General features: G+C 36.5%; 1 protein-coding gene across 1 annotated transcript in view; it reads right to left on the minus strand.

Annotated features, from left to right (window-relative positions):
- Nucleotides 1-25,161, minus strand: part of LOC142339460 (uncharacterized) — a 105,949-nt gene that overhangs the window by 36,935 nt on the left and 43,853 nt on the right. The gene's annotated exons all lie outside the window — the stretch shown is intronic.

Raw genomic sequence — 25,161 nt, forward strand, 5'->3', positions numbered from 1 at the left:
TTCAGTATGGAATGATTGACGCACCGTTGTTCCTGCAAAAGATCTACAAAATGAAAAAAGATCAACGAATAAAAACCTGAAATGAAGCAAAGTGCAACAATTTTTTGGCAAATAGTTGGATTCTGTGATAGCCTAATTGTTGTGATAAAATTATTAAATAACATTTCCAGCTGTTAACATTTCCTGCTGTGGTCAAATATCACCGGCAATTCCCACTGAATAAAACAGAAAGAAGAGTACTGATTACACGGCTAGGGTTGAAAAAATGTTATCTATCTCAATATACCCGGTTAGGGTTGACTTCTCCAAGTAAACGATAAACCAGTCAAACAGCAGACATCCGAACCGTACAATGACATCCGGAAGTTTATTATCGTGGGCACAACAAAGTACTTGTGTATTATGTGGCCAGTAACCCAACAAACTGAACTTCTGGACTGTTTCCTGTGCAAAAAGCCAGCTCACAAGTTATTTGTAGAACTAAAAAAGCGTTCAGCAGGAGCACAACCCGCGAAAATATGGCCTAGCAAAAGTGCACAAGAATGGAATTCCTTTACGCCCAGTGTTGTCTATACCGGCAAGTAGTTATTACAATCTGTATAAATTCCTCACGCAACTTTTTGATAAAGTACTGGTGCTAGCATTGAGAACAAGTCAATGCTCGATGCACGGAGAAAACTAGAATCCATAAAATTGGGGCCTGGTGAGAGCATCGTTTCTTTGCATGCGAAGAGCCTATATACAAATGTCCCTGTTAATGAAACAATTGAAATAGCGTAAAAGAAACCAATTTGTCAAATTAAAATTACTTCCAATACTTAAAACAAACGTTTTCGAACTTTACGTTCATCGTCAGGTTAAAACTGTTTTACAAATTGTTAAAAGATAAAATGAATATGTATTTACATTTGTCTGAGATGACAATTAAAACAATTCTAGGAAACATTCTAAAAAATTCAATCGAAAATTTTTCCTTATATACAATATTTAGCCTATTTACAACACATATTTACATCTGTTATCAATTTACTTAAAAACATTCCTATTCCGGATTTTTCGATTTTGTCCATGTTCTTGTATTTTTAGGGTTATTCCGAATTTGCCCTAACCATAAGTATCCCTCTTGTGGAGGTTTTGCAAATTTCGTTTTCTCATGCACAAAATGTTTTTTGCCCTATGCATTCACATTTAGTCAAAATTATGATTTGAACTAATATTTTAGCGTGAGTTCCCTCCCCCTATATTCGTCGCGTGTGTTTAGTGCCGGCTTCAGCTAACTGATATATATAGCTTCGATGATCATTAGTTTTTCTACTGACCGACAGGCGTCCAGAATTCTCCATTCAATGTCATTCGTGGCGCCACGACATTCAACTAGATGTTGACCCACCTGTGAATCCTTCTTTTGATGTTCTGTTATCCTTGTGGTAACATGCCGGCTTGTTTGCCCAACATAGATGGATCCGCATCCATTACATTTAATTTCATATACCACGTGGGATTTCAGATCTCTATCAAAGGATGATTTCAGGGTGGGGAGGCACGATCTTAATTTTCGCGTTGTAAAAACTACTTGCAATTCGCATAGTTTCTTCAATTTGCTTGCGAAGTTTTGAGTGAGGTTGCCTCTGTATTGTAGAAAAATAGTTGGCTTATCATTAGATTTAGTCTTGCTTTTTTGATGCTCTTTTGGTGTTGTTCTTAATACCGCCACTTATTATTTTTTCTAGAGTCTGATTCACAATTTTTGAAGACCATTCCTCTGGATATTGATTTTTGGTCCAGCAAGATTTGTTCTTTTCAAGAGCTTGATCGAAGGCCAACCAATTAGAGGTTGCATTAAAAACCCTGTGAACCGTCCCTTGAATCACATTTTTCTTATGTTGAAGCGGTGCACAGCTGCGAAAATTCAGTATTATTCCAGTGTCAGTTGGTTTTTGATACCAATGACAGGTGATATTGTTTTTGCTGCTCACATTTACGTTAATGTCAAGAAAAGCCAAACCCCCATCCATGTTCACTTTTTCTAAGGTAAATTGCAGGTTGTTGTGTAATGAATTTGCAAATTTTAAATACTCATCCGGGTCACCACGAACCGTGCAGATAATATCATCCACATACCTTTTAAACAATTTCATCTCCTTATCGTGTCCCACTGTCTGTTGGTTGCTGCAATAAGTACAAATCCAAACCACATCCTGCATGTTGGCGTATTCCTCATTCGATATTTTTTGGCATCTTGCATGAAACCAGTTTTTGCATGACTCACATTCCACTCCTTTTCCTCGGTAGGTCACTCTCCGGTTACAGTCTTTGCAATTCCCGTTTTGGTCGCATCTGGAAAAGTTTTTACTGAGCTCTGGTTTTTGAAGTGATGCCTCAAACGATTTCGTCCACACATTTGCTAGTATTACAGCCAGTGATGCACCCATAGCCAGTCCCTCTGATTGTACATACCAGATCCCATTACATTTGAAATGAACATTCGTCACCGCAAGCTTTAGCAAACTTTTCATGGCGGACCTTGGGATATCTGGAGCTAGGTTGCTTGAATAGAGATCTCTTAGAGCAATTTCTATAGCCTCTCCAACTGGAACGTTGGTGTACAAACTTTTTACGTCAAGAGATACTATCTGCTCGTCATCTTCAAGAGTGAGAGACTAGCATTGAAATAGCATTGAAGAGCCTCTACTCTAGTGAACACGCCCCTGAGATGTCAAAATCGACTTTGAAAACACTCTTGAAGCTAGCTGTGACAAATGTCTGTTTTAAATGCAATGCCAGACGGTTTTGTCAGGTGGATGGCTCAGCAATGGGAGCATCACTTGCAGTAACTCTGGTTAACATTTGGATGAAATCATTTGAACATAGGATGAAGTCAACGAAAGAGATCATCAATACGATCCCTAAAAATAATCTTGAGGCCTGCCCTGAATGCAAAGGTAGAGTTACCTATAGAGGAAAAAGAGTCGAATCTGAGAAGTGTGAGAAGTGGTTCCATGCAAAATGCCAAAATATTGATGATCAATTTTACGCGAAAATGAAGGACATGGTGTGGTACTGCTCGAATTGCCAGAAGTTTAAGAAATTAGATAGTGAACCGGAAACTGAAAGACAATTATTTGAAAGATATGTAGACAAGATAATTTGCCCGGTAAATGGTGAACTGGAGATCTTGCTCAAAAAAGTGAACACCCTTCATAGGAAAATGGAATTCACATTGGAAAAACCTACCGAATATGGTAGCATAGCGTTTTTAGACATGAACATCAATGTAAATAGCTGTAAAGGAATTAATTAAGAGTGGTACAAGAAACCAACCGATACGGAAGTTGTCTTGAATTTCCATAGCTGTGCACCAATCCAACGTAGGAAGAAAATTGTAGAAGCGACTGTTCACCGCGTTCTAAAAACGACTAGCACATGGCAAAATTTTGACAAAGCTCAGAAGGAAAATGAAAGTACTTGGCCAAAAAGTCAATACCCTGAAGGTAGGACTTCCAAGATAATCAATGATAACCTCCAGAAAATCATAAGTAAACCCCAATTGAAAAATAGAGGCCATAAGGTACAACTGAGGGGACAAAAATTCCAGCGAAAGATGTTAAATCATTGTTTTTCCTACAGTATCGAGGTAACGTCAGACTGCAATTGAAGTAAAAATTGAAAAAAAACGTGCCAATTGACAACCATCTTCACAACGCGAAAACTACGTACTTGCTTACCATCCCTGAAATCTAGTTCTGATAGCAATCTGGAGTCTCATGTGGTCTACGAACTCAGTTGTTTTCGATGCAATTCCACCTATGTTGGACAAACGTGTGGACATTTGAGCACGAGGTTTTCTGAGCATAAAAAAACCGATTCACCGGTGGAACATGAGTAGTGGAATGCTGTGGGGCTCTAGAAACCTTTAATTACAAGATCATTGATCAGTGTCAGGATAGCGAAAAACTTATGACCATAGAAACTTTACACAATAGTAGACGCAAGCCACAACTGAATACTCGGGACGAGTACAAAAGTAGGGAACTAACACTGAAGTATTAAGTGCAGAATGCATATTTTCCTTAAAAATGTCCAACTTGCCATGCGAGCAACGTTACATTTTGGACCAAAACGAAAATATCCTATTGAAAACTCATGCAGAAAAAGACTCATATAAAAAGTTCTAAAGTACTTTCAACATTTAACAAACTTTAAGGTTGAAAACTTTATGAATTTTAGAAAAATTTGAAAATGTAAGCAGATAATAGACATGTTGCTATGTATATGCATATTTGTAAATAATTACTTAACCAGTTTTAAACTCCTGACCATCCAAGTTATTGCGAAAACGGTCGAGTAATTTAACAATTTTATATCGACTTTTAACTCTTTTCAGCTAAAAGAAGCAATCAAGGGAAATACTTTGTGGCCTTGAGATAACTGCTCTTCTTCTACACTAGCAGATATTGCTTTCGGAATTATCTATCAGAATTAAAGCAGAAATTATCAAACTTGTGAAAAAATTCCTGAAAAGTTGGACATAATTTACCATCAAGTAAATCAGTTCAAACCAGAATACAGCTCGTTTTTTCAGAGAAAGACATGCCAGCGTACCGAAACAAATTAGACGCTCTTATCAAAAGCCCTGGTTTAGCATCGGCTCAGGAACATCTAGCCCTCTTCAAACAGCAAACGTTTTTGTCAGGGAGCAATTTGATAGCAACGGTAGCGCAAAGAGACCAAAACCAAAAACCATACTGGTTAATATATGATTTCTTGGTAATCATACAAGGATCACGTATGATTTCTCAGTAGTCATACGAGGATGGCACAAGGAAATTCTTTGTGACTTGTATGAAATCGTACATGAGGCTGGTAAGACTACTAAAAAGTGGCGACTAGGGGTTACAATTTAATAGTAAAATTCGTTCCACAGTGTGAATGGAAGAATGGATGAATGAATTCATTTTCTCCGATGCGCAATAAAAAGTTTTACAAGAGATCTTACATAATTTAAAATATAGCATCGAAGTGGGCCCTCCAAAGCCGAGCGGCTGTTTGGGAGTGCACTTGGTGGAAACAGTGAATAATTAACAATAAACTCAATAATAAATATAGATTACGTGAAGTCTTTCAAAAACATTTTCAGTCATAATTTTTTGTATTCTTTATACGGTCGGTTATTTTCTTAAGTGCAAATTCAGATAACTTATTTTAAGGGGCGGTAATCAAAGCTTAATACTGCTGAAACCATTTTCAGTTACTTTGCTAGTTTGAACATAGATCAAGTGCATATTATGAGATCTTTTAGGTAAAGTTTGTGAAATAATAACACGGAAAGTTTCGAAAAAAATACTCAATAATTTGTTCAAATCGGCGTTTATATTAAAATACAGTCTATTTTTTTTCTTAAGTACGTATAATTGATTCAATTTATTTTTTGAAGTGCTTCCATACAGTAACAAACCATACGACAATATAAGCTCTATATAGGGTTTAGATTAATCTAGCAAAAATTGATTTGTGACTTACTATATCAATCGCTTGAGAACAAAAATTGGAGATTAAATCTTTTTTAACAATTTTTTTTTTCATATGGTAATCGTATTTGAATTCACGTTCAAGAAAAATACCTAGGTAATTTACACTCACAGATTCATGTAAAGTTTTACTGCTAAGACTGACATCAAAACGAATATAAGAAAAGTTTAATGATTGTGTCTTAGGATCTAATCGGATCTAATTGATCACAACAGAGAGCCAAATCATTTATACAAAGAACAAATAAAAGTGATCCTAATAGAGAATCATGTGGTACACCAAATGTGATGACCTCTACAGGAGATAGGCAATCGTCTAACTTAACGCAAGGGTTCTGTTTGTCAAAAAAGATTTAAACCATTCTAATGCAACTCCTCTAACATCATATTCAGAAAACTTTTGAAGAAGTTTAGAATGATCAACAGTGTCAAACGCTTTCTTAATGTCAAGTAAAATGCAGCAAGTAATTTTCCTTGAGATAAAACGAATGCTTTCCGTAATTTGAATGAGGGCATCTCTTGTAGAGCGTTTGGGTTGGAAATTATATTGTCTTTTATATAACACACTTTCCTTCTTCAGGAAGGTATTGAGACGATTGAACATTGCCCTTTCAAAAATTTAGCTCAATGCAGGAAGCACAGATAACAGTTGGTAATTCTCAATTTTCCGTTTCGATCCAACTTCTTGTTTTCACCAAACTTGCATGTTTCAACCGGTCAGGAAAAATGGTTTTTGTGAACTATAGACTAACTTAGTATGAGACAGGATACGCAAGAATATTTGCACAAAATTTTAGAAACTTAGCTAGAATTATATCCCACGCAGTTGCTTTATTAACATCAACATTTTGTAAAAATTGAAAGCTTTTGTGTAGGTACAACCAAAAAGATAAATAGATTTTGGATCGCTTGCCGGGCTTATGTTAACCTCATTTATTGGTATTTCTATCGAGCTATTAATTTTCTTACCAATAGAACAAAATATTTAATAAAGCAATCAGTGGCTTCGTGAACATTTTCAATAGTAGTTCCATGTTCGTCTTTAATTGATATTGTATCAGCTTTGCTATTTTTTCCACTGATTGAGCTCAACTTCTTATAAGACGATCGCCTACAGTTTATTAGGTTTTAGAGTTTTATTAAGACACTGTTTTTTATTTAAGCGGAAATGCTTGTTTACTTTGTTTCTAAGCCTTATATGTTTTTACTTTGTATTTTAGAATTCAGGCATTTGACTATGTTTTGAAGAAACGGTTCTTTTTTGTAAAATATTTTTCAAATTATTATTTACCCACGGACACTTTTTAGTTTTATTCTTATTTGTTTCTATTACAGTTCTTTCGTCTATTGCATCTTTTATAATTTTTATAAGGTTCTTTGTACATTGCGAAGGACAGTCTCCGTAGGAAAAACTGGTCATTTGAGATGCTAGTATTTTCAGGAAATCTTTTAAGTCATTCAATCAAAACATCTATTGGTTGCATAATGATCAGTAATGCTTGGAAAATAAATACAACATTCAACGGAATTAACTCTTTCATTACAATGCACGTGGTCACGTATTGTTGAGGTGGTAATTGTTACTCTCGTAGGAATGTCTTGACCTTAAGTGAAACCATTTTGTTTAATTGTTGCACAGCGCTCGTCAACAATTTTGGAATTTTGAAATAAGTTTATGTTGAAGTCACCAAAATATAACATTTTAGGTCATGCTGTTGTAGTCATGTAAGTAGTATTTCAAAATCGTTATGAAGATCATGGTAATTGGTAGTCGGGGATTTGTAGATACAGCAAAGTACTACATTTTCTGTATTATAAGGTCAAATAGTTAACGAAGTGAAACAGAGGTATGACTTCATATGCTACCGTTTCATCAACAAAAATAGCAGCAACGTTGCTTTTCTTCGTGCTCTCTGAAATTACCTTGATATATCCGGATAATTTATAGAGGTTTAAAAGACAGTCAGACAAAAACCAGGTTTCCGAAGGACTTGTAGAAGTGGGTTTTTCATTTTTTTCTTTAATGATTTCCTCTAGTTCATCAAAATTTTTATTTAGTGATCTTATGGTAGTGTAAATTGCAAAATTTTCCAGTTTATTGTTAAGCTTGATTTTGTTATTCGAAACACATTGCACCTTTGGTGATTTCCGTCAGGTTATTTCATGTATACATTGACTATAAAATTTACCACTATTCAACCACTTCATAAACTATAACATAAATTTTATTTGAACTACAATATTTTGAATTTAAAACAGGTCTTTAAACGTTTGAAAAATTGCTCTCTGAACGAGAAAGAAGAGCCAAAGCAAATAAAATTTAGATAACCAAGAGTTTTCTGCCGTGAACAAAACAAATCGCAGAAAATCAATTACACATCCTTTTCGTGAATCACTCGTGAGAGACTGCAGTCTTTGAATTTTTAAATTTTCAAATCCAATTGCCCGACAACTGAACGTCTAGTCTTATTAGGTACCGACTCATTGAAATCAGAAGTCCGTGATCAGTACTGTATCAGATCTTTGATCACGTTACTTTTCAGAATTGACACGTCTTAAGTTAAGTCTTAAGTCTTGAGTTAAATCCTGGCCAAGACTTGATAAATCTTGAGCAATTCTTTTCCGGAGCTGACAAATCTTGTGCATGTCTTGTGCAAGTATTGGCCAAGACTTGAAAAGTCTTGGGCGAGGCTTGGCCAAGATTAGACACGTCTTATGCAAAATTTAGCCGAGACTTCACAAGTCTTGGGTCAGTTATTGCGTACATTTTTTTTATAATTTCTTGGTTTGTTTTCGTTTCGTGACAAAAGAAAAAAGCCTCGCCTCCATTTACAGCGGCGTTCCTATTAAACTCTCCAAAAATGAAACGAAAAAAAAGAGCACTTCCACAAAGTTCACTTGCCCATTGACACCAGTTTCGTTTCGGAGTGACTATATGGGACATTAAATAATTTTGATTAATTATTAGTAATTTCTACTCAAAATTCCAACTGCGCAAAAATATAGACTTGTCAGGTCTTGGTCAAGACTTGATTCAAGACTTGTCAAGTCTTGGTCAAGACTGGACTCAACACTTGCCAAATCTTAGTCAAGTCTTGACTCAAGTCGTGCCCAGTCTTGACTAAGACTTGACAAGTCTTGAGAAGTTTTGACAGGTCTTCACAGGTCTTCACCTTTCTGATTTGTCAATTCAAGACTTGTATTTCACTGGAGAAGTACTGATCAAGACTTGAAATTCGTGCCGGGGTCATACATTGTCCTTTGATTTCATATTGGATCATATATTACTCTTAGATATCACTATTGTAATTTTTTGACTGATAATTTTTTATTTACGTTTTTCTGTTCAATTTGTACCCCACATAATTCATACTCTAAAGCATGTTTTTACTTATTATCACATGTTGTTGAAAAGTCTAGCGTTGCATAGCAGTTGCTTCTGGTTTCTAGATCAGTTACAGTACTCGAAACTGTTCTGATCAATTGTAGCATACAAGCATTGTGCTGACTAAATAAGAAATTACCAATTAATCTTTTTGTAACCAGAACCAAAAACTGTAATTCCAAACAACTGAAAGACAAATTTTATTTTTTTTGGCAACTATGTTCGGCCAATTGTTGTTTTGTGTCCTTCGCGTATGACCTGTGATTACTTGTCGGAAAACTTGAATATTAATTTAAAACCCAATTTTCTCTGCATTAAACAAGGGTGCCAATCGAACATATTTTAACCAACAGAGGTCTGTCTGTATTAATAAACGAAGGCGTGAACGTAATAAAAAACTTGCCGGCATTTTTTATTGAGCTCTATTGTAATGCTGAATGTTGGGTTACGGAATTTCAGCGGAATACAAAGCGTTTTTAACTAGGCAGAAAAACTAATCTTTCAAAGTGGGAGAAGAACAAAAATGATATTTCATAGTGGAATTAAGCGATTTACAAGAGAGATCTAATTAATAGATCAAGATGGTGGTTTGATTTTAATGATGAGAAAAAGCTCAAAACTCAGCTGTTTATACACCCTTTATCAGTGCGAAAAAATCAAGTTGCTGATCATAACATGATTTACAGTGCGGGTCGCAAAGATTTCCAATATGGTTTGCATCTGCAAATTGTCGAGAAATCAGTCATAAGGGATACCATATAAAGTATGCAATTACACTTTTCTAAGAATTCGTTCACATTTCCTTTGGTATTATAATCATTCAGTACGTACTGGGAGGATTTTACATCATAAAATCTCACTCTAATTATCTAGATTAACGAGTTGGAACCGAATACTGATAATAAGGGCCATTAATCGACAATTCTTTCTGTAACTAATTATGTAACAAGAACCAATTTGCTCTCGTCTGAGTAATCTGGTGAGCTAATACTTCTTTCTAATAATTCTAATTAATATCAAGAATATAGTTTGATCAAAATTTGTAACATTCCAATCATATTTGAGCTGATTGCGTAGAGTCTGTTCCCATCACAACTGTTCTTAATGTTTCCACTTCGATACGGGCAAAGATTTTGTTAAGGTTTTCGGCTGCCATTTTGTCAGTGGCAACGCAATGAATTGAAATAGTCCCATCTTCACTCATGTCCCAAATGAAGTGAAATTTTGTCTCAATGTGCCTGCTCCTCATGTGCATGACGGGGTTTTGGCTCATTTTGATACATCTCTGGTTGTCCTATCCAATTGGCGTTGGATGTTTCAGTTGGATGCCGAAATCCTCTAGAAGTTTCAGATACAATGCTTCCTGAACTGCTGCTACCATGCCCTGATATTCTGATTCTGTTAAAGAGAAAGCAACTGTGGCCTGTTTTTGACACCCCAGCTGAGTGCTGCGCCACGTCCTTTTATCTGGCAGTAACTGATTTTCTGTTGTTCACCAGAGCAGTCCGCATCACTTTCACCCAGTAAATCATAAGCAGCTTCTTTTTTGTCTGCAAAATTTTAAAACCCTTGAATCTTGAAGATATCACAAGAGTCGTTTTACGCATAGCCAGTGTTGATTGATAGGTGCAATCATGTAACTGGGCAGAAAGTTGACTGTGAACATGATGTTTGGCCTTGTCTGTTTGGCCAGATACGGAAGTGATCCAGCCAAGTTTCTGTAGATCTTTTGATCCATTTCTTCGCCTCCGTACTGTGCTGTCTAAAATTTTAGGTTCAAATCAGCTAGAAATCTTGAGGGTTTGCATTGATCCATTGAAGCCACTCAAGCATTGTCTCTAGGGAGTGTTCTTGGTCGACTGTGACTTTGCTCTCTTCTTTTCTGATTTAAAGTCCTAACAACGAGTGTAGTCTCCCTCCTTGTTCCATTTGAAAGTGTGCCTTGAGCGCCTTCTTGACATAGGATGTCACTGTCATGCTTCTTGATGCTTCTGTGATGTCGTCAACACAGATCAAGGTGAAGATGCGACCCTCTGTCTCTGATATCGCGTAAAACCAATGATCGTTCCTGCTTCTCGTGAATCCCTCTCTCAGTAGAATGTTTGTCACCTCTTTATACCAGTTTTTAGCAGCCTGTTTCAAACCATAAACTCATTCATTTAATTGACCTACTAACTGCACTTCATCTGACCATTGTTTTACCAATTCATGTGGTTGTTCCAGATAGACTATTTCCTCTATTGGTTAGTGCAAGAAAGCCGTCAAAAATGAAACTGGTGCATCACATAGCCCTGTTTCCCTGATTTTTGCGCTAGAATCCTGAATGTCTCTGACTTAAAGGTATGCGCATAAGTCTTAATGTGGTCCAGTTCTTCCAATTGTTTGGAATCCTTCGCCACATACCATGCTTTTATTTTTCGACTAAACCACTAGGTCCAAACTTCACTTTGCATATCAAATTGCTCGGTATAACCTTCTTGCTCGTATAAGTCTTGTTTTATTACAGTGCGTTGACCTCGCATTTCATTGCCCGTATTCATTGAACCCAATCGTTTCCTCACTGGGCTTGGCTTGCTAGGCTGTTTTAGGTTCCACGTAGTCACCCTTAGTCACATCAAGGTGTGTCATGACTTCTTCAGAAAATTTCGGAACATTCTTTGTTCGTGTCCCTCTTCTGGGCCTGTCCGCTTTCTCTAGTGCCTCTTCAGCGAAGCTAACTATCTCTGACTGTCAAAAGTCCTCTGTGTCACTGACTTCTAATGACTCCGTGTCTCTGAGTCTCCCTCTGTTTGCGGGAGATTCATCATCTGGTGTTATGAATCGTCTAGAGATTCCTCATGTAGCTTGCAGCAATACCACGTCGTCGATTCTCTGTTATTCACCAGACCAGTCCGATTCACTTTCTCCCAGTAAATCTTCAGCAGCTTCTTTTTTGTAAGTAAATTTCAAAACACTTGAAACATGAAGATATCACAGGAGTCGTTTTACGCATAGCCAGTGTTGATTGGTATGTGCAATCATGTGTCTGCACAGAATGTTGACTATGAACATGATGTCTGGCCTTGTCTGTTTGGCCGGATACAAAAGTGATCCAGCCAAGTTTCTGTAGATCTTTTGATTCATTTCTTCATCTCCGTACTGTGCTGTCTAAAACTTTAAATTCAAATCAGCTAGAACTCTTAAGGGTTTGCCTTGATCCATTTGAAGCCCTTCAAGCATTGTATCTAGGGAGCGTTCTTGGTCGACTGTGACTTTGCTCTCTTCTTTTCTGATTAAAAGTCCCAGCAACGAGTGTAGTCTCCCTCCTTGTTCCATGTGAAAGTTTGCCTTGAGCGCCTTCTTGACATTGGATGTCACTGTCATGCTTCTTAATGCTTCTGTGATGTCGTCAACACAGATCAAGGTGAAGATGTGACCCTCTGTCTCTGATCTCGCGAACAACCAATGATCGTTCCTGCTTCTGGTGAATCGCTCTCTCAGTAGAATGTCTGCCAGCTCCTCATACCAGTTGTTAGCAGGCTGTTTCAAACCATAAAATCATTCATTTAATCGACATAATAACTTCCCTCCATCTTATCTTTGTTTTACAAATTCCTGTGGTTGTTCCAGATAGACTATTTCCTCTATTGGTGAGTGCAGGAAAGCCGTCATGAAATCAAACTGGTGCATCACATGGCCCTGTTTCCCTGAGGCTGGCAGTAGAATCCTGAATGTCTCTTGCTTAAGGGCAGGCGCATAAGTCTAAAAGTAGTCCTGTTCTTCCAATTGTTTGGAATCGTTCGCCATATACCATGCTTTTGTTTGTCGACTAAACCTCTAGGTCCAAATTTCACTTGCAAATCAAATTACCCGGTACAACCTCACTGTCTGTGAGTGATCTCACTAGATTCCAAGTCTTGTTTTATTAGAGTGTGTTGACCTCGTCTTTCGTTGCCCGTAGTCATTGGACCCAATCGTCTCCTCACTGCGCTTGGCTTGCTAGACTGTTTTAGGTTCCACGTAGTCACCCTTAGTCACATCAAGATGTGCCATGACTTCATCAGAAAATTGCGGAACATTCTTTGTTCGTGTCCCTCGTCTGGGCCTGTCCGCTTTCTCTAGTGCCTCTTCAGCGAAGCTAACTGTCTCTGACTGTCAAAAGTCCTCTGTGTCATTGACTTCTTATGACTCCGAATCTCTGCGACTCCCTCGGGAAATTCATCATCTGGTGTTATGAATCATCTAGAGATTCCTCATCGAGCTTGCAGCAATACCACGTCATTGATTCTCTGTTGTTCACCAGACCAGTCCGCATCACTTTCTCCCAGTAAATCATAAGCAGCTTCTTTTTTTGTCAGTAAATTTTAAAACCCTTGAAACATGAAGATAATACAGGAGTCGTTTTACGCATAGCCGGTGTTAATTGGTAGGTGCAATCATGTGTCTGGAAGGAATGTTGACTGTGAACATGATGTCTGGCCCTGTCTGTTTGGCCAGATACAGAAGTGATCCAGACAAGTTTCCGTAGATCTTTTGATCCACTTCTTCGTCTCCGTAATGTGCTGTCTAAAGTTTTAAATTCAAATCAGCTAGAACTCTTGAGGGTTAGCATTGATCCATTTGAAGCCACTCAAGCATTGTCTCTAGGCAGCATTCTAGGTCGGCTGTGACTTTTGCCACTTCTTGTCTGATTTAAAGACGCAGCGACGAGTGGAGTCTCCCTCTTTGTTCCACGCGAATGTTTGCCTTGAGTGCCTTCTTGGCATCGGATGTCACTGTCTTGCTTCTTGATGCTTCTGTGATGTCGTCAACCCAGACCATGATGAAGATGTGAACATCTGTCTCTGATCTCGCGAACAACCAATGATCGTTCCTGCTTCTGGTGAATGCCTCTCTCAGTAGAATGTTTGCCAGCTCTTATTACCATTTCTTAGCAGCCTGTTTCAAACCATAAACTCATTCATTTAATCGTTATGCTAACTTCCCTCCATTTGATCATTGTTTTACAAATTCCTGTGGTTGTTCCAGATACACTATTTCCTCTATTGGTGAGTGCAGGAAAGCCGTCATAAAACCACACTGGTGAATCACATGGCCCTGTTTCCCAGATGGTTGCATAGAATCCTGAATGTCTCTGGTTTACAGGTGGGCGCATAAGTCTAAATTTAGTCCGGTTCTTCCAAGTGGTTGGAATCTTTCTCCACATACCGTGCTTTTTTTTGTCGACTAAACCACTTGGTCCCAATTTCACTTTGCAAATCCAATTGGCCGGTATAACATCCCTGTCTGTGAGTAGTCGCACTAGGTTTCAGTTCTTGTTTTATTTGAGTGCGTTGACCTCGTCATTCATTGACCGGTGCCATTGGACCCAATCGTTTCCTCACTGCGCTTGGCTTGCTAGACTGTTTTAGGTTCCACGTAGTCACCCTTAGTCACATCAAGATGTGTCAGGACTTCTTCAGAAAATTGCGGAACATTCTTTGTTCGTGTCCCTCTTCTGGGCCTGTCCGCTTTCTCTAGTGCCTCTTCAGCGAAGCTAACTATCTCTGACTGTCAAAAGTCCTCTGTGTCACTGACTTCTAATGACTCCGAGTCTCTGAGACTCCCTCTGTTTGCTGGAAATCCATCATCTAGCTTTATTTCCTCAACGTCCAAGGAATCTTGTCTGAGTCTCAATTCTTTTGTGGTCACGCTCTCTGTGCCATGCCACTCCTATCTTATTGCAGTAGATGCGCCCTGTTTCTCTTTATTACAATAGTTTTGATGACCATCATCCTAGTGCCAGATCTCCAGCTGCTGTGATTTATCATCTAGTATGTCTGGCGTCACTGTGTTGTCAGGGTTTGAGCCCACTTCACACTCCATGATGATCACTTTTCGAACTGCCAATTGGGTTCAAGTTTGCTGACGTCTTTGTCCTTCTTCCTTATGAAAAGATAGATAATTTACTAATTGAAAGCTTAGGTTTTATACATGGCATCAGCTCTGCGGGGCCCTTTTCTGCTGCTCAGCTAAGAACCAATTTCTGATCCTTATTGGCTGAAAAATCGCTGCTCCCCAAATCAACTTGGGAAGTCTTGAGTCTATGAGCAAGCATCTTTCCATATTCAGCAGTGTCCTGTTGCACCTCTCAGCTAACTCTTTCTGTTGTCGCGTCTCCTGTATGTTCTTCTACTGTAGAATACCTGCATCTAAACAGTACATTTTGAAGTGTTCTGAGAGAAACTCTTTTGCATTGACTTATATCAGCTTCTTGGGGGTCCCCACTTTGAAAACAAACTTGTTCAGGCTGGATAGAGCTTCAATCTTTTGGCTTATGCGAGTCCACAAACGGAAAATGTTTGTACTGGCCTGCAAACACAATGCAGAACCTGAACCCTGACAGTGACTCTACTCTGAAAGGTCCCATCAGGTCTTTGAACACCCTCTCCAGCTTCTCTTCCGCTTTGGTCTCTGCCAGTCTTGGTACTGAAGTCTTTCTGTTCTTAGCCAATGCACACACATTGCATATATAATCGAAGTTCCTCACTGTGTCTGGTGCATTCCTGACCACATCCGCTTGACTCAAATGACCCAATTGTCTGTGCCACTTCCTTGCACTGTCATATTTCACGCTTTTGGAACACATTCTGAACACTAGAACGTTGTAGGGTAAGAAAAACAAATTATTTTCTTGTTTTTCTCGAAACTGAATCTATTTCCCCACTCCGTGATTTCTTGAGACTTATAGGACGTTTGATGAATAGTCAGGCACACAAAAATGTTCTTGAGTTCGCATTTGATTTCTCTTTTGTTTGAGGGTTTGCTGACCCTCACGAAACCTCTACCTACCAATCTGGAAGCTTCTCAGTTGCCAATTCTGACCGCTGATTGAAGGGGCACAAAGTCCGGGAACGCGTCGATGTTGTGTCATCATGTCATCTGTACAACCACTATCCACTGGCATGCCTGCTGTTTTCCACTGTGTAAGAGCTGCCAGTACTCTTCGTCTGATGTAGTCAATTTAAGACCCATCGCAACTGACTCATGTTTGCCTCCATCTCTTTGTTTTCTGCATGCTCTGTCTAGGAGGCCAGTCTCAACACATTTGATTCCTTTTGCTGTCTCTTTCCTCCTGCAGTCCCCTGGAAAAGTTTCCAGGAACCTCACACACAAAGCAGTTTCCTCTCTCAGCTCCATTCTTGAAGTCACGCTTCATTGCCATTTTCATTGATTTTTTTGTCCCTTGTGTCTCTGTTCTGTGTTCTCATGGACGATCTGCAGACTTTTCGTCAACTCTGCGAAGTTCTTTGCCAGGTTAAAGCTTTACTGTATAAAAAAACTTTCATACCTCATTGGCAGACCATTGAGGACCAAAGCATTGATGAGGATCTGTGCGACTGGTTACCTGCTTCTTGTAACGTTTTGAGCAACTCCTGTCCTCTGATGGAGAAGCTGCGCACATCTTCAGAATCTTCGGGCTGTACTCGAGCAAGCTGTGTCATAAAAGTCTTAACACTCGGATCTCCACACTCTGAAATCTCTCCTGCAAAGCATCGAAACCTCTGCTTCACCTCCGAAGCCGTCGTCTCCCACAGAGTCATGTCTCATCAGCATGAGGGTTTTTGCATCTAGATTCATTGGCAGACAGCAGCACACATTGTTCTTTTCTCCTTGATGTCTGAAAATTCCTTCTCATATGCATTTTTCAGCATCTTATGGTTCTTCTCATCATTGCTTGCCCCATTGGCTAATGATGCAGGCTCATTGGGTTGCTCCTCTAACACAAGTATTGATTTGTAGGGTCTGCTTCATGGCCAAAAATCTTGGGCTCCAGTTTGGAAAGTCCTGTGTTTTTCCTCTTTAGGTCAGCAGCTTCACAGAATGTTGATCCAACGTAGTTGAGCATGCAAAACAGCTGTGAAAAGAATAGGTACGAAGCAGAGAAAGCATCTGACCGTCAATAACAAATTAGTTATGATTTGGAAATTAATTTTATGACTTAGAAAATTGCTGCGGCCAATAACCTGTTGGGTTATGGTTTTTCGCGAGCGGAACGAAAACAGATTTTAATTAAGTAGAGAAACTATTTTTTCAAAATTAGAGAATAACAAAAATCGTGTTTTACAGCGGAGTTTACAGGAGGTTTACTGGAGAGATCGGATTATTAGATCAAGATTGTGATTTGATTTTGGAGATGAAAAAAGGCCCAAAAATCAATTTTATATTTATCCATTATCAGTGCGAGAAACGCAATACACGAAACTAATCCTGGCACCGTAATTTACAGTGGGGGTCGCAAAGGTTACTCAATATGGTTTGCTTATACACATTTCCTGGTAATCAGTCACAAGGGTACCATAAAAAGTATGCATTTACACTTGTGTAAAAGTTCGTTCACATTTTCGGTTGTATCCAAATAAATCAAAACGAGCTTGGAAGATTTTACATCAGGTAATCTCAATCTCATAATAGTTATCTAGATTAACCATTTTGAACCGAATACTGATTCTAAGGACCATTAATCGACGATTCATTCAAATAAAGTTTGTGACTAGAACCAATTTGCGCTTGCCTTAGTAATTTGCTCTGGTAAGATGAACTTTCTTTCTAATAATTTTAATTAGGTTCAGGACTATAAATTGATTGAAACTTCTAAGACCGAATATGCCGAATATGCTGTTATAAAATAAGTGAAGCTGCTGCTTTCTTTGGAGCTCTAATTAACGTAATTGAAACAAGCAGATACAAAAATCTTATATAAGAAAAATGATGAAGTTCTTTCATCGCAGATGATAATTATATTTTTGCAATAAATAAACAGTTAATTGTACCTGCATTTTAATTACTGGCGTCAATGCAATATTTGAACGTCCAATTAGAATCGTGAGAAAAGTTCAAAGGATTTAAAGGAACACTAAAGATTTATTAAAGGATATTAGCCTCTTTCCATCAATTGTACAAAGGTTTTTGAGTAGATCGCCATAGAGCAATTTTTTTTCTGTTTTGGCATCTTTTTGTCAGCATGGCTGATCATTGTCATATGACGTTTGTGGCTAGACCGATATGTGAAACAATGACTGGACCAAAAAAATTTTGCCTTCTTATATCAATATAAAGGGATACTTTGAAATTTGAAAGTAGTAAACTATGGCAATAGAAAGCTGCTTGAATCTGACAATTGTTTAAAAGGCGCCACAAAAACCATATAATAAAAAGTGCTGGGTAATCATAGAAAATCGTTCAGCTTTGAGTGTCTTTTTACATCTATTAGACTCTTTGTATTATTTTTACCTTTACAAGGACTTCAACGTTAATTTTTCTCCACATTTGATTCTGGATTCACCCCCATAACTGTCTCTTTTCGTATTTTTTTCTTCAAAATTGTTCCTGAATGATGAACTGGACTCAAATTAGGACCATTTGCGGACCTTTCCAGTACCTCTTGATCCCATTGTTCAAAGACTTTTCTGATAAAAAAAATTTTGTTTTATGCACTGGAGCATTACCTTGTTTAAAAATAAGGTTTGAAATGCTATTTTCCTAGTGAGTAAGAATCTTTAGCTTGCTTGAAGATCTAAGAAAAACAGTTTTCGACCATCTGATTGAATTTTACCCCAAACCATAAATGATCGCTTGTCCGAACTCGAATTTTTTGGTGTTTTGTCAAAAATCTTGTTCTATTTCTGCAAGAATTCTCACAATTCCTTCGCTGGAGATGACTTGAGCACGGTGTTTTTTTAAATGTTTGTATATACGCTATATGCTATTTTTCTTAAAGCTGAGTAGTTTTTGTCTTGAATAGCAACGGTAAACAGCAAAAGGCTCTAAAAGTTTGTTGCCATTTTCTTAAAGTTCGATAAAAAATGGATGTGCTTATTGTCAGATTAAATAGCTACACAGATAGCACTGTATGCAGTCAACGGATACTTGTGGTTTGAATCTAATTCATATATGTTTTTGATGATCATGAAAAATAAAAATCAAAATTAGACAAATAAAATTTTTTATTTGAGGCATGTAATTTTAACTAAAATTGGTGGCTTCGATTGGCTGAATAGTCGCATGAAGTTCCGATATGAAATCCCTCTGCACTGGAACTTTAAATTTCTAAGTCTTTTAATTCTTCTGTTACACAAGCATGTTTTGATTGTTCAGTACAAAAACAACTAATGATAAGGGAGATTTAGTCTGGATGAGCTGATCAGACTACACATCTCTTCACGTGACCCCTCCCTCACCTGTCTACTAGCAAATTTATCAACTTAGGGAAGCCTTTTTTGATAGTTTAGTACAAATATAACTAATGATAAAAGGTGTTTTAGTCTGAACTAATCAGTATGCGAAGACAAATAACAAATAATACATTTCCTAATCTCTTTATCAGCTCTCCAGTGTTTCATTCAGATGTGAACAATTAGTTATGGTTAATAAACTTCTGCTCAATTTTCTTCTTTTTGTTCAGCTTGGGTATACGACCTGTTCAGACCCGACAGACATCAGGATACCCAGAAACTACTACCCAGAGAGGCAAAATATAAGGATAGATTTCATTTTGCTTTAACTAACTAACAATGCATTTTTGTCAAGTTTTTTCATTCTGAAATAAAGACAACTAAAATGTTCTGCTAACATTCACCCCATACAACCAGCTTAGATATCATACGGAGGACTTGTTTGGGATCCCTGACATCCCCCAAATCAATTCCAGTACTGAGCAAATTTAATTGCAAGTCTAATAGCGAGTATAATTTCAATACTGATTCACAACTATGATCATGGCACTTTTTAATCTCCTCAGTCTTGTAAACGTCTTACCACGACTTCGCAAGTGTAAAGCCAAGTCTGGGTCAAGTTTCTTAAGATCATACACAAAAAAACGTTGAAAGTTTTTACTTCAGCATTATGTTGTATTTTTTTGGAATATTGAACTAGAATATATTCTATATTCTTTAAAAGAAGAGATGATGGGACGTAGAACTACATAAAAATAAAAAATTGTTTGTAGTGCCAACACCATAAAATAGTAATAAAATTTACATATATTGTACAGATACAATTGACTATATTGTGCGACACTACAAGGTCGCTATTAATCCTATCTGTTTTTTTTACAGGCGCCTCGCGGAAGAGTTGCAATTGGTTATAAATTTTCATCAATTTGAATAAGCATTAACTATTGAAGAAACGGCATTTAATGAAGATGAAGATAGCCTTGTATTTCTGTATATGACATTAGATGTCACGGAGCAGGTATGCAATGATATCTTAGATATATCGGCATGGACATTCTAGCAAACTAGATAAAATCGGTCCAAAATATACAAAAGATTTTCAACACTTTTTGACAGATTTTGGTGCAAATATGCTTTACCTTTTAATTAAAAATAGATGTCAATGTAAAAACAAATCCTGTTGATTACAGCTATGGACTACATTTATCTTTGCCATTTGAAATTATTGGCACCTTTAGTTGCATATTAAAATTTCCGGCTATCATATGGACTGATATGAGCACTTTTCCACGCGTGAAAAAAATGAAAGATAGTGGGTTTATTGAACATTCTCGAATTTTCATAGTTTTCAAATTGGTAATAATTCATAAATTGTTGGATCCACTTCAAATGCTCTGCTAACATTTGCTGCCCCAATAAACCCAGCTTAGATATCATACGGAGGAGTTGTTCGGGACCCCAGATATTACACGAAATCATTTTCAGTACTGGGAAAGTTTAATTGCAAGTCTAATTGAGAGTCAAACTTCAATACTGATTTAGAACTATGATCATGTCATTTTTTTACACTCGTCAGTCTTGTAAACGTCTCGCCAAGACTTCGCAAGTGCGAAGCCAAGTCTGGGCCAAGTTTCATAAGATCATACACAAAAACACGTTGAAAGTTTTTACTTCATCCTTGTGTTCTGCTTCTTTCGGCATATTTAACGAGAATATTTTCTATATTCTCCAAGAGAAAATACAAGAAACTACGGGGCGTAAAATTACTTAAAAATTACATTTTTTTCGTAGTTCCAATATCATAAATAGTCATAAAAATAACATACATTGTACAGATACAAATAATTTCAATGTGTTACAATGCAAGTTTGCCATTAGACCTATCCAGTTCGTTGGCGGAAGAGTTGTGAAATTTGAGTTGAAAAAAATTGGTTACATATAAAGATTTATCAATTCGAATAGAGGTTAACTATTGAAAAAAACAGTTTTTCATGACAGTGAAGGCCGTTTTGTTTTCCTGTATGTGATCTTAGATGTCATAGGTTAGATATTTAATGATATCTTGGATATCTTGGCATGGAAATTTTAGCAAACTAGATAAAACTGAATTCAAAAAATTATTGAAACATTTTGGTGAATATTTGTTTTCCTTTTGTTCATTAAAGACAGATGCCAATGCATAAACAAATCGTGTTGATAACAGTTATGGACTACATTTATCTCCACGTTCAGTCGAAAATTAGTTTCTTCGGCTATCATCTAGACTGATATGAGCACTTTTCCGCCCATGAAAAAATCAAGATAGTGTCTATAATGAACACTTTTAAAGTTTCATAGTTTTCAAACTAGTAATATTTCATAAATTGTTGGATAAAAATTGTTCGACAAAAAAACAATTAAAAATGATTAATCAGTCAATCTTTTTGCTTATCTTTCTCGAAAGTCTGGTTGGTCTTGTATTGCATAAATCAAGAATCAGAAAATTTCTGTTATCAACCGTAGAATTGATAGGAAAATACAAAAAAATCTGGGTCAAAACTCCGATTAGTAAGGTTTATTGCAGGAAATTGAAAACTTTTCATATTTACAAAATTTCCTGCTCACGTTTGCTGGTCATATTTTTACTGAAGAAAAAATTTTTGTCTCATTTGGACTTTACCAAATTACACCTATTGCGAGAGCCCTAACTCTAACATTTATTAAAAAATTACACAATGAGATGACTTGATCAAATCCAGAAAAATTTCTTCATCTGAAAAAATAATTCTGCCGAGGAATTGGATAAATTCCAGGAGATGTTTCGACTCCAATCACAACAATATTTTTCAGTTTGTGAAAAGTAACTCTGGTTGGCTGTGCTGGATAGTATTTTGAGACTTTTTTGGAGCACGTTTATTTTTCCTAGTTGACATGTATTATTATCTCTTGCTTTCATTTTTTATCTTGGTTCCTTGTTTCCTCGTTTTGAGCTCGTGCTATTTGTGCATATACCAAAGCTTTCTTGTCATTTACCATACTCTTAAAATAATTTAAATCAGATTGTTATAGTAAAATTTTAATCAGCGTGGATTTTTTCCTGATTTTCGGTCCCATGTTTATTTTCAAAGATACTTGATCAGGGAAAAGCCTAAGTTTTCTGGTGTTTAATGTGCAATATGAAACCTTTCATACTTTTGTGAAACAAAAATAACATTTAGAATCGATGACATTTGGAAATTACATTTACAAGGATAAAGAACAAGGTTGAGGGCTTTTCACACAGAATGATTTCTTCAATTAAATCAATTTTAAATTTTTGATAATTTCAGATAATTTGGGTAATTTATTTTGCCGTTGTATCATTTTAATATTGTATTACATTTGAAGTATGAAATTTGCATAAAATTTCATAACATTTAAAGCAGCAAAACAAAGGTACCATATAGTAGACAAGAACGCTCAATAATATGTGATGGCATATAATGTTCAAACCTTGCTGATGTACAACCTTATCTCAATTGTCTACTAATTGAAACAGACTGCCTACAAATAATTAGCTCATATCTTATTTTGTTGAATAAATTTTGATGGATTCTTAATAAAGGACAGTCTTCTATACAAAAAGGGTTCTCGCGAGTGAGAGCAGGTTTCCTTACTTTGCTAGTTTCAAAAATTGAAACAAATTAAATTAGCTCTAAAAACACTTTAACCGAGTAAACAAACAGTTTTACCATAAACCACAAAAATTGAGAGTGATAAGTTAACATCCATCCCGTCTTCCAATTGTATCTCAAAATCTATTGTCTCTTAAGTAACGAGTGGCATATGTTTATTTTCGATTAGATTTTAAATTCTCAATTTAAACTTACGAGTGCAGAAATAAAAAAAACAGACCTCTGAAACAAAGCACTTTTAAATCTGAATTGAAAATGAAAATTCTACCTAAATTCTAAACGCCTTTACCCTTGCTATATAACCGACAAGTAAGTCATGATTGAGGTAAATTAAAGTTAGCCTTCGAAGTAATCAAAGACTGTTAATGAAAAATTGAATAGCTTTGCAGCTAAAATTTGAAAAACCAAAATAATGTCATATTAAAAACTGATATACAAAAATAACTTAACACAAGCAGAAGATTTTGGGAAGGAAGAAGTCGATTCAAATTGCCAGTAGGAACAACTTACAAACTGGCAAATCAATATTGAGAGGCAAAAGTTTTTCCTGTTAAAAAAACTCGTTATGACTTTTGAAGCTGAAAATAAAAACATTTTGTTGTCAAATGGACACATTCAACAGTTTCAGTTACACCTCATCAGAAAACCAATTAAATTTTTGCAACAATCAAAGAAATGCTGAGTCTAATAGTAGCCATCAACAAAAAACCAAAAGAGTGGAAAACCAAATATAGACAAAACTCAAAAGTTCAAAAAAAGCGGCGTTTTTAAATCTATGTTTATCTATCAAATGAAAACGAAAAATTAGATTCAGACAAGCCTCATTATTGAAATAAATTCTTTAACAATTTGATATTGGTCAAAATTCAAAAATCAGTTATCTCTGAAAAGATTTTGTGTCCAGTCATAGGGAAAGTTAGCACATTAGCAATAAACTGCTACCATTGCGCCACTGAAATCAGAGAAGCTTTCATGAATTAGACATGGACAAAACTACAAACAAAACGTCAAAAAGCAAAATTTAAAAGTTTCTCATTTTTCATTTCGTAAAAACAATAAAAACAAAACAAGAATAAAAATAATTTTGAGCCGCAAAAAATGATAACCGAAATAGACTCTAAGAATAGAAAAATTTAGATCCAATTGCAAATTTATTTTTTTTCTAAAAACCACGATTATCCAAAACATAGCCAGAATAATCCTTCGTGTATATTTAAACCCGTTGAAAGTGTTGAAAATGTTAACTTATTTAGGACAATTTTGTCACTTTAATTTAAAAAATTAAAAATTGTGAACAAAATCAGCGATAAACGTTAAATCGCGAAACCTACTGGAAAAAAACAAGATTGTGAAATGGTAACCCAGTCAAGCCAAATCTGATTTATACTGACAAGACGTGAAATATCTCGGTTTCTCATCAAAACTGATCATACTTTAGCAAAATTTTGTCAGACAATGTTTTCTACGTATCTGTTGAGAGATCTTGACAAGAACAATGTACTTGTTTTTGAACACATGCAAGGATCTTGCAGGTTCGCACAAATCTTGAAGTCCCTTTAACATGAATCTTCCAATGAACTCATCATGATATTTTGTTTGGTTATGAACTTTCGCAAGCGGAATAAAAGGCGTTTATAACTAATTAAAAAAATTAATTTCTCAAAAAGAGAATAACAAAATGATATTTTACAGTAGAAGTTAGAGATTTACAGGAGAGATCTGATTATTAGATCAAGATGGTGATTTGAGTTTGTGGAATGGAAGAGACTCTAAAAAGACTGGTATTTATACTCGATAACAATGGGGCATATCAATATTTGAGTCTTTTGTTAGATTGTGATTCGTGGTGGGATGATGGTATGTCTATTAACTCACTGCTATTATGACAAATCATACAAAAGAAAGCAACTATTTGTCTTAACAATTGAGCGGTTGAAATTCATCTTCAGTTTTTTTGAACCGTCCCATCAATTATACGGGTAAGTTAAATTCTCATACTTTCTAAGATTACGATTAACAGTTTAAGTTTTAGATCAATTATCTGAACACCCCCACTCAGACTTGAGCTGATTGCGTAGAGTCTGTTCCCATCAAAACTGCTCTGAGTGTCTCCACTTTCGAAACGGTAAGGACTTTGTGAAGATGTCCGCTGCCATTTTGTCTGTAGGAACGTAATGAATTGAAACAGTCCCAACCTCCGTCTTGTCCCGAATGAATTGAAACTTTGTCTCAATGTGCTTGCTCATCTTGTGCTTGATTGGGTTTTGGCAAAGTCTGATACAACTTTGGTTGTACTCTCCAATTGCTATTGGACTTTTCTGTTGAATGCCAAAATCCTCTAGAAGTTGTTTCAGGTAGAGTGCTTCCTGAACTGCTGCTGTGATGCCCTGATATTCTGCTTC

The sequence above is a fragment of the Convolutriloba macropyga genome, chromosome 5, assembly GCF_964194025.1.
Source record: "Convolutriloba macropyga chromosome 5, txConMacr16.3, whole genome shotgun sequence".
NCBI classification, from domain to species: domain Eukaryota; kingdom Metazoa; phylum Xenacoelomorpha; order Acoela; family Convolutidae; genus Convolutriloba; species Convolutriloba macropyga.